The sequence below is a fragment of the Vulpes vulpes genome, chromosome 15, assembly GCF_048418805.1.
Source record: "Vulpes vulpes isolate BD-2025 chromosome 15, VulVul3, whole genome shotgun sequence".
Classification (NCBI taxonomy): Eukaryota; Metazoa; Chordata; class Mammalia; order Carnivora; family Canidae; genus Vulpes; species Vulpes vulpes.
In genome coordinates, this window is record NC_132794.1 from 11,947,986 (window position 1) to 11,956,673 (window position 8,688).

Consider the following 8,688-nt stretch of genomic DNA (forward strand, 5'->3'; position numbering starts at 1 on the left):
GACAAGGTTGAATAAGGAGCATAAGTGGCCTTTCTTGCCACCTTCTTGACTACTTGAGTTTCTTTCCTACCAAGATGAGAAGCTGGGTTTTGTTTCTGGTTTCACCCTATCAGTATCTGGTATATAAATAAATTAATCTCTAGGATGCCTGGGTGGCTCAGCGATTGAGCGTCTGCTTTTGGCTCAGGGCGTGATCCTGGAGTCCCAGGGTCGGAGTCCCACACTGGGCTTCCTGCATGGCGCCTGCTTCTCCCTCTTACTATGTCTCTGCCTTTCTCTGTGTCTCTCATGAATAAATAAAATATTTTTTAATTAATTAATTAATCTCCTATTGCTTCACGGACAATGCCCATAACACACACTGATTTTCTTGTCAATAGTTTGAAACTTCTAGTAGTAATAGGATAAAGGGAGTGTGAGCAACCCCTCTAAAATAGGCCTTTCAAGGTAAGTGTTGGTTTGGTCAAGTACTGGGACAGCTGGGTTTAAGATCTCAGTCTATGAGAATCAAGTGTCACCAGTAGGTGGAGTGCTTGGCCAGAAATTCATGGGGGGTTTGGAGGGTGGGATGTTGGAGATGGAGAAGGTTGCCAGCTTAGCTATTAAGTGATCCAAGCAGGTCAGAGGATGCTCCTGATCCAGATAGTTTAGCAAATATCAGTAAGTGGATATTTAACTAGATGAGACCCAAGACTAACTGGAAATGTGGGACATAGTGAAGGATGACACCACTAAGCCAGGGCAGTCCTCCACAGAGAGTTCCAAAGGCACCTTCCCTTGGGCAATGGAGTCCCAATCTTTATTGCACACTGGCATAGCCCCCTGAGCCAGGGCCCTCTCCATCTGGCTGGCCCTCTCCTCTCCATCTCCAGAACACACCATGATGTGGAACTGTGGATTCCAGCCACCTACACTTCAGCAGGCTGCCAACAGATACCCAGCTCAGCTGAACATACAGGCTTGGTGGGATTCAGGAAGTTAAGGCCAGTGAGTCTTCTAATCACTGGTTCTCCATCTGGTACATAAATCTACACATTTTACTATACTGGTTGTTTAAATATTTGTGCCAGTTTGTCTCCCAAATATCCTAAGAGGCTCCTCCCTCTTGGACATGTGCTTTGCAAGCTGGGATTTTTGCAAAAAAGTTAATAAACTGTCCATTTCCTTTTCCCTTCGTCCCCCTGCCTCACATTAGTTGTACCACACCTCACCAGGCTTATACACCAGCCCCCTAAGATTTTGAGTAGCATGAGCTTGTTCCTCAGAGCATGATCAGGTTCACATTCGCTGAAAAAAAAAATTGAGTTTCTGGTAACTCAAAGTTAGATTAGACCCTGAGTGATGATAACCTTCTAAATGGCCAGTCACCTACTTCTAAAATATGTCTCTATAACCACTGCATAAAGGATGTCATTGGCATGTACTCCCAATACAGGGCAATCTTCTTCCATATTCTCTTGGCAAATCCATTCAACATTCTTTAGTTTTTCAAAGTAGAACTCCTTTGCTTTTCCAACTTGTCAATGGTTTCAATACATTGACCTGTTGCATTGATTTGGCATAGTAGGAGGACCCTACGCTGGTCTCATCCCTCAAACACAACTAAATAGCCATCAAATCTCTCTCAATACTCCAGAAATCAACCTGAAGACTGACCAAACAGACTTCACAACTGAAGGGAAGGAGTATGACCTCACTGTACCACAGATGAAGCTTTGTGATACCTAATGAAGGGGACCTATGGGAAGAACCAGCGCAGTATTAACAGCCGAGCCAGCAAAGCAGTAACATCTGAATTCTTCACTCCAAATCTTGGGCTTAATTGTAAAATGCTCTGTGTTATTCTTAGAAGACATGCTGGTTGGTATCAATAAGCAAAATGCACACTTAAAGTGCCCATTGCAGAAATTTCTTTATTTCTCCAATAAGTTTAAGATGGGATCATTATTCCTTACCTACAGTATTAAAATCCAGTGGATTCACCTTGGAAATGAAGAGTCACATCTTGGGAGTTCACCAGGGGGTTGCTGGACAAGGTGTGTTATGTAGGACACGAAGGTGAAGACTCTAAAAAGAAATGTAAAGACTTGATTCACTGAATTGAAATACGATCCTGTGAAATATGATTACAAAACATTTTAATGAGTCTTACCATAGGTGATAAGGGCAGGGGGGAGAAAGTACAAACAGAATTTTTCAGTTCTTACTTTATTTGAGCTCCCTGCCTTGTGAATAGCGTACACTTCTATCTCATTCAAGAAATGATTGGGGGTCCCTGGGTGGTGCAGCAGTTTGGCACCTGCCTTTGGCCCAGGGCGCGATCCTGGAGACCCGGGATCGAATCCCACGTCGGGCTCCCGGTGCATGGAGCCTGTGTCTCTGTCTCTCTCTCTCTCTCTCTGTGACTATCATAAATAAATTAAAAATTTTTTTAAATTTAAAAAAAAAAGAAAGGATTTAGGATAAGATTCATATTTTTGGAATGTAATAAGTTGATACTTTCCTTGCTGACTTCAATTCTTTCAACACTTTTATGGATATAACTCCTATACTTCCTAATACACCCATTTAAAATAATAAATTCAATGTTTTTAGCACATCCATGGAATTCTACAACTAGCCTCATTATCAATTTTAGAACTTTTTTTCTTAAGATTTTTTATTTATTTATTCATGAGAGACACACAGAGAGAGGTAGAGACATAGGCAGAGGAAGAAGCAGGCTCCTCTCAGGGAGCCCAATATGGGACCCAATCCCAGACTGGGATCACACCCTGAGCCAAAGACAGATGCTCAACCGCTTAGCCACCCACGTGTCCCTAATTTCAGAACTTTTTTTTTTTATCACTTTTTTATCCTTGTGGGGTTCCACCCACATCCATTAGCAATCACCCCCGATTTCACTCAACCCCAAGCCCTACACAATCACGAATGTGGTTTCTGTCTGTATATATTTACCTGCTCTGGATAGTTCATGTCAAGGGAATCATATCGTACTTTCAGACTGGCTTCTTTCACTTATGTAAGTCTTCAAAGTTTATCCATTTTGCAGCATATATTGGTACCTCATTCCTTTTTATTGCCAAATAATATCCTGCCACATGAATATATCACATTTCATTAATCCATTTGTCCACTGATGGCCATAGGTTGTCTTCCCTTCTTGGGTGTTATGCATAATGCTGCCAGGAACGCTCGTGTACAAGTTTTCATGTGAACACGTTTTCATTTCTCTTGGGTATATACCTAACAATGGAATTGCTTGTGTCATATGGTAGCTCTGCATTTAACATTTCAAGGAACTGCCAGACTCTTTTCCAAAGTGGCTGCACCATCAATACTTCTTATCTTAAAAGTTTCTCAGTGTCCAGAGATTTGATCACTGTTCAAGTAATTTTCCTATTTTTCTATGGCTTTGTTTTTTAAATCCATTAATCCCATATGGACTTCATCCAATTGTAGTGACCATCTAAATTTTGATTTTCCTCTAAATTTGTAGCCAGCGATTGCAGAATCATTGTTATGTAATCTTTAATTTCTTCATTGATACTTATTGTCTTCTTTTATATTTCACAGTTATATATTTAATAGACTATAATTCTGCACTGTTTATGATGTTCCATTGATCTATCTGTATACACCCAAGTTAGTACCATACCACTTTTATAACTCTAACTTTGTTTTAATGATTCATATGGCTAATCTCTCCTTATCACTCTTCATTTTTGGAATATTTTTTTTTTAGATTTTTTTAAATTTATTTATTCATGAGAGACACACAGAGAGAGAGGCAGGGACACAGGCAGAGGGAGAAGCAGGCTCCACGCAGAAGCCCGATGTGGGACTTGATCCTGGGACTCCAGGATCACGCCCTGGGCCGAAGGCAGCACTAAACCACTGAGCCACCCAGGGATCCCCCCCATTTTTGGAATATTTTTTATTATCTCAGTTGAATCTTCAGAATACTCGCACTGACGGAAAAAATGCATTGGGGATTTTTATCATTATTGCATTATCTTTATAAATTAACTTGAGAGAAGTCATTTTTAGAATATTTCATTCTTGGGGATCCCTGGGTGGCGCAGCGGTTTGGCGCCTGCCTTTGGCCCAGGGCGTGATCCTGGAGCCCCGGGATCGAGTCCCACGTCGGGCTCCCGGTGCATGGAGCCTGCTTCTCCCTCTGCCTGTGTCTCTGCCTCTCTCTCTCTCTCTCTCTCTCTCTCTCTGTGATTATCATAAATAAATACAAAAAAATTTTTTTAAAAGAATATTTCATTCTTTTACCTTGAAATATGCTATTTCTGGAGAAGAAACTTCAAAACAAGACTTGCAGGTGTTTGCTCTTTGGACTGAAGGAGAAGGAAAAATCAAAAATGCTTCTGGGGCATCAAGTCTGAGGGACCAAAGGGAGCTTAGTATGAGACAACAGAGTATTGCAAAGGACTATTAAAAAGAAGAGGGCAGATTTTTTTTCAGTGCTGCTTTGGAAGACAGAGAAACAATATCTCATTACCAGGAGACAGAGTCAACCATATATAACAAACCATTTTACACAGAAGCACTCTCTAGAAATGAAAAAAATCTGCCATATAAAGAGGTAAGACCTTCATTTCTGGAGGTATTCTCGCTGAGGATGGATTACCAAGTATTAAGAAGATGACCTTCCTGTGTTGAGTTGAGTTCTGCTGTGTTGGGTTTGTCCTCCAAGTGGGGGTAGCTTTAGGATTATTCAAACAAGGGATTGGAATTCATGAAGAAGAAATGTAAAAGAAGATAGGAAAAAAGTTATGACCTTTAGGTAGTGCTGAAAGGAAAGAGAAAGAAGAGCTATAGGGAGAGAAAGAGATGATGTAATTATTAAGTAAACACGAGAGAAAAATCACAGAATCAAGGACCATAGAAGGGTTGGCTAATAGTCAAGAACCACACAGAGCATAAGTAGAGTAAGGCCTTGAAAGAGGCCTTTATAAAACCACTTTAGGGTCTTAAGACATCACTTTGGAGTTTCAGGTATTCTATTTTATGGAGACAATTATATACAAGAGAGATCCTCAAAAAAAATTTTTTAAAACTCTACATCTCTTAAAACTATCAAGATTTTACTTACTGGAGGAGGTGAGGATATCACTATAGAAGAAAACCATCTCAGGAAAGGGGAAGGGCTGGTTTTTAGCTCAGAGGAGGAAAAATATTTCAGAATCTGGAAAGAAGAACAAAGGATGTGTCTTAGCCTGGTTTCCTCAGAGAGAAGAACATGAGAAAAACACATATCTGCAAATCTTTTGCTGAGGATTGTGATCCCAAGAAGCAGCAGTGAAGGAGAGTGACACACTGGGAAGTTCTCTTATTGAGTTGCTTGACCCCACAAGGCACCTAAGAAGCCATTGGACACACATCTCAGGACTGTCCGTGTGGTGTGAGAAAACAGGCAGAATGTGTCTGCACCCTCCGCTGGTCAAAGAATACTCCATGAGGCATTAACTCCTCAGCACTTCCAGGTTGTGTTTATGAAGATGCCAAGGGTTGTCTACCTTGTTCCAAGCCAAAATGACAACAGAGAAGCCTTAGCATAGAAGGCAAGAGGTGCTTGCAGGTTGCCTTCAGGCGCAGCTGGTGGGACCCATGGCAGAACTATTTACCACAGCGGTGACTGGAGTAGAAAACAAGTATGGCTGAAAGAAGGTGGAGTGGTGCATAACAGGTGCCTGCTCCAAGATTTTTGCAGTTTAAGAAGACATGTGTTTCTATGAACAGAGTGATTTAAAAATGGAGACCAGGTTCCTGGCTCCTCCCAAGAAAATAAGATGCAAGGACCTCTTCCAAGAATGAGGGCACTGTGGTAGGAATGAACATTCAGTATAAGTAGAGGAGAGTCATCAAAGCCACTGAGCAAGAGCAGACTGGAAGGATGGTCAGATAGTGCAGGGGTCCATTGAAAGCCAAGCATTAATGAACTTATGGATCTTTGCATTTTCTCCACAAGAGGAGCTGAGAAGGCAGTTGTGGGGGCAATCCAGGTCTGGCCTGGTATGGTGTGTACAGCAAGGGCTGGGTGGGGAGTCATCAGAGTGGTGGGGAAAGCAGCATGGAAGCAGCTGATCACAGAGTCAAGAGTAGGTGAAACAGATGAAGTGAAGCCCAGGCACTGCCCACATAGACATTTCCATGAGGGTAAAGCAGAGCAGGAGTGGGGGGAGAGAAAGAACAAAAAGGAAACAGTGACAACTTGAAGGTGGAACAGAGCCACATGCTGATGACAAGGTCTAGAGCACAGTGCTAACAGATGAGGACACAAGCCTCAGTATCCTGCAGCGAACGGAGTAATAGGGATGTTCTGATTGACATATAAGAACCTGGGATGGAAAGAGAAAACCTGAGATACATCCTGAAGTTGCCCAGGATGGTGTAAATCCTAATAGAAGATACTGATAATGATCTGGAGGTGGTTATGGAGTGGTAAGAAAGACTTTGGATGATAACACGTGGAGAAAGGCTGTTGGACGGAGTGGAGTTAGAGGCTTTGCTTTAAAAGAGTTTAGAGAATGAACATGTTAATTAACAATCAAAGCAGATACTAAAGTTTGAAAACAAAGCAAGATTTGCCTCAACGCAGACTTATAGCTGGCATTATTTCTGCAAGATAAGTTGGAGAGGTGTGTAGAATTTCACTCTCACTAAGTGCACGGAGTGTTATTTGAATGTGCTATTGGGAGCCTGCATTGCTCTTGTGGGAAAGAGAGAGAGAGAGAGAGAGAGAGAGAGAGAGAAGAAAAGAAAAGAAAAAGAAGAAAGAAAAAGAAAGAAGGAAAGGAAGGAAGGAAAGAAGGAAAGAAAGAAAATTAGTCAAGGGCAAAACTAGAATTCAAGCCCACAGTGAACAAACACTTGTCCACTACCTTTGACTCCTCAGCTGAACAAAGCAGGCAGCCTAAGGTGGGGTTTTGTTAGTTTTCCCAAACTCATTTTTGCTAAATCCCCTTAAACAGTGTGACCTAGGTCACAACAACACTAAACGTTTTATAACTGAAGGTTTTAGAAAGACAGAGATATAAACCCTGTTGTAAATGTTTAACATGCTACACACACAGATCCAGTCATATTCATCAGCAGCTGTTTGCTTGACCTTCAGGTTTCCAGGGAGGAACCCATCTCCTCATGCTCTGTGTCTTTGTCCCAGTGTCCCCCGCTCAGCAAGAGGTCCTGGGAGGCATCGATGTCCTAACAAAGAGTAATACTGACCACAGTCACCATTGTCCATGGCTCCTTTTGTGCACAGCTCATGCTTAATGCTTCACGTAGTTTCTCTTAGTTATAAAATACCTGTGAGCATGTGATGGTATCTTTCTCCTACAGACGGAACAGTCCAGAGCTGCTGTGGGGATTCAGCAATGTCCTCGAGGCGCCAAGCTGCTCCACGGTCCTGCTCTGCCCTCCTCAGTGACAGGACCTGCTCCTGCAATCTCTGTCTGTGTTCACCCAGGAAGAAGCAGCAGAGGAGGCAGTTACCGGCAAACAGCCACTCGCCTGGTATTGGCCAGAACTTGTCCCTGGTGTGTCATTCAGGGTTCAGGTTGGTTACAGACAACAGAGTCCACTCTAGTTGGTTTAAAAACCAAGGAATTTCTTAAGACATACGGATAGTTCTTGAGTCATGGGGAGGGCTGAACAGGAGGAACTCAGAAAGTCCCCAGGGAATTAAGCTATGGAGGGAGCTGTTGCCTTTTCCATAATCAGGAAGTTGAAGTAAGAGGCCACCTTCTCCAGCAGAAAGCCAGGACCACAGACATCAACTCCAAGTCATGACACACATCTGCCATGACCAGGAAGCAAGTCTATCAGAAAGCACTAGCTCCCACACTAGGCCAATTCTGCTGAGGCCGATGCCAGCAAGAGAGATGCTGAACTCTCTTCTTATTCCCCACTGAACTCAATTCCTAAACAAAGTCCCATGGTCCTCTCTCCATGTGACTTAGTTCCGGATCAAGGAGAAGTGATCAATAAAACTTAAATCCTATCTGGAGCTGCATCAGCAACGGTAGTTGAAGACTGCAATTTACGTATTTTGCAGATGCAGGCAAGAGAGAAAGGCACTGGGACAGAGGTTCAGTGTGTCATACTCCTGTATTAGCCACAATTATTCTGCAAAGTTGGGACAGCTGGGCTATGCTTGGCCAGCTTTCCCTTCCTCTACTCTCAGGATTCCTAACAACATATATCATCTCATCGAATCCCCACCTCAACCTTTCAATGAAGTATTGCTATCCCTTTTGTAGATTAGGAAACTGAGGCTCATGAATTTTAAACAATAACGTTCCAGAAAGTAGTGGAATCATGATTTGAGCCAAAGTCCATGTCCGTCTGTTCTCACATGGTAGAATTTATATGTTTGCTTTGCTAAAACTAAATGCTGGGGATAGTGGATTCACTCTTCTCAATCCCCTTCCTCCAGACTATGATTCACTGGCCTGCAAAGAGCTGAATAGGCTTGATACTCTCCCATCTTCAAACCTTTGCTCTAGCAACATTCTTAATTGCTTTAGGAGCTTGGTCCCATAGATCATCTAAGATGCCAGATGACCTGGGTGTCAGGACTATATGGGATAAGGGAGGAGGAAACCTTCATCCATCAGCTCATATCCTCCATTGGCCAAAGACTCACTCTATGAGGCATTATTGTCCTTTTTCTTT

General features: G+C 42.5%; 1 long non-coding RNA gene across 2 annotated transcripts in view; it reads right to left on the reverse strand.

The window, feature by feature from the left end:
• The window catches only part of LOC140595796 (uncharacterized), a 59,034-nt gene that overhangs the window by 13,209 nt on the left and 37,137 nt on the right, over positions 1 to 8,688 (reverse strand). For both annotated transcript variants that reach the window (XR_011997673.1, XR_011997672.1), the window contains exon 2: positions 1,956 to 2,067. This is a non-coding gene — a long non-coding RNA (uncharacterized lncRNA). The remainder of the gene's footprint in view (positions 1 to 1,955; positions 2,068 to 8,688) is intronic.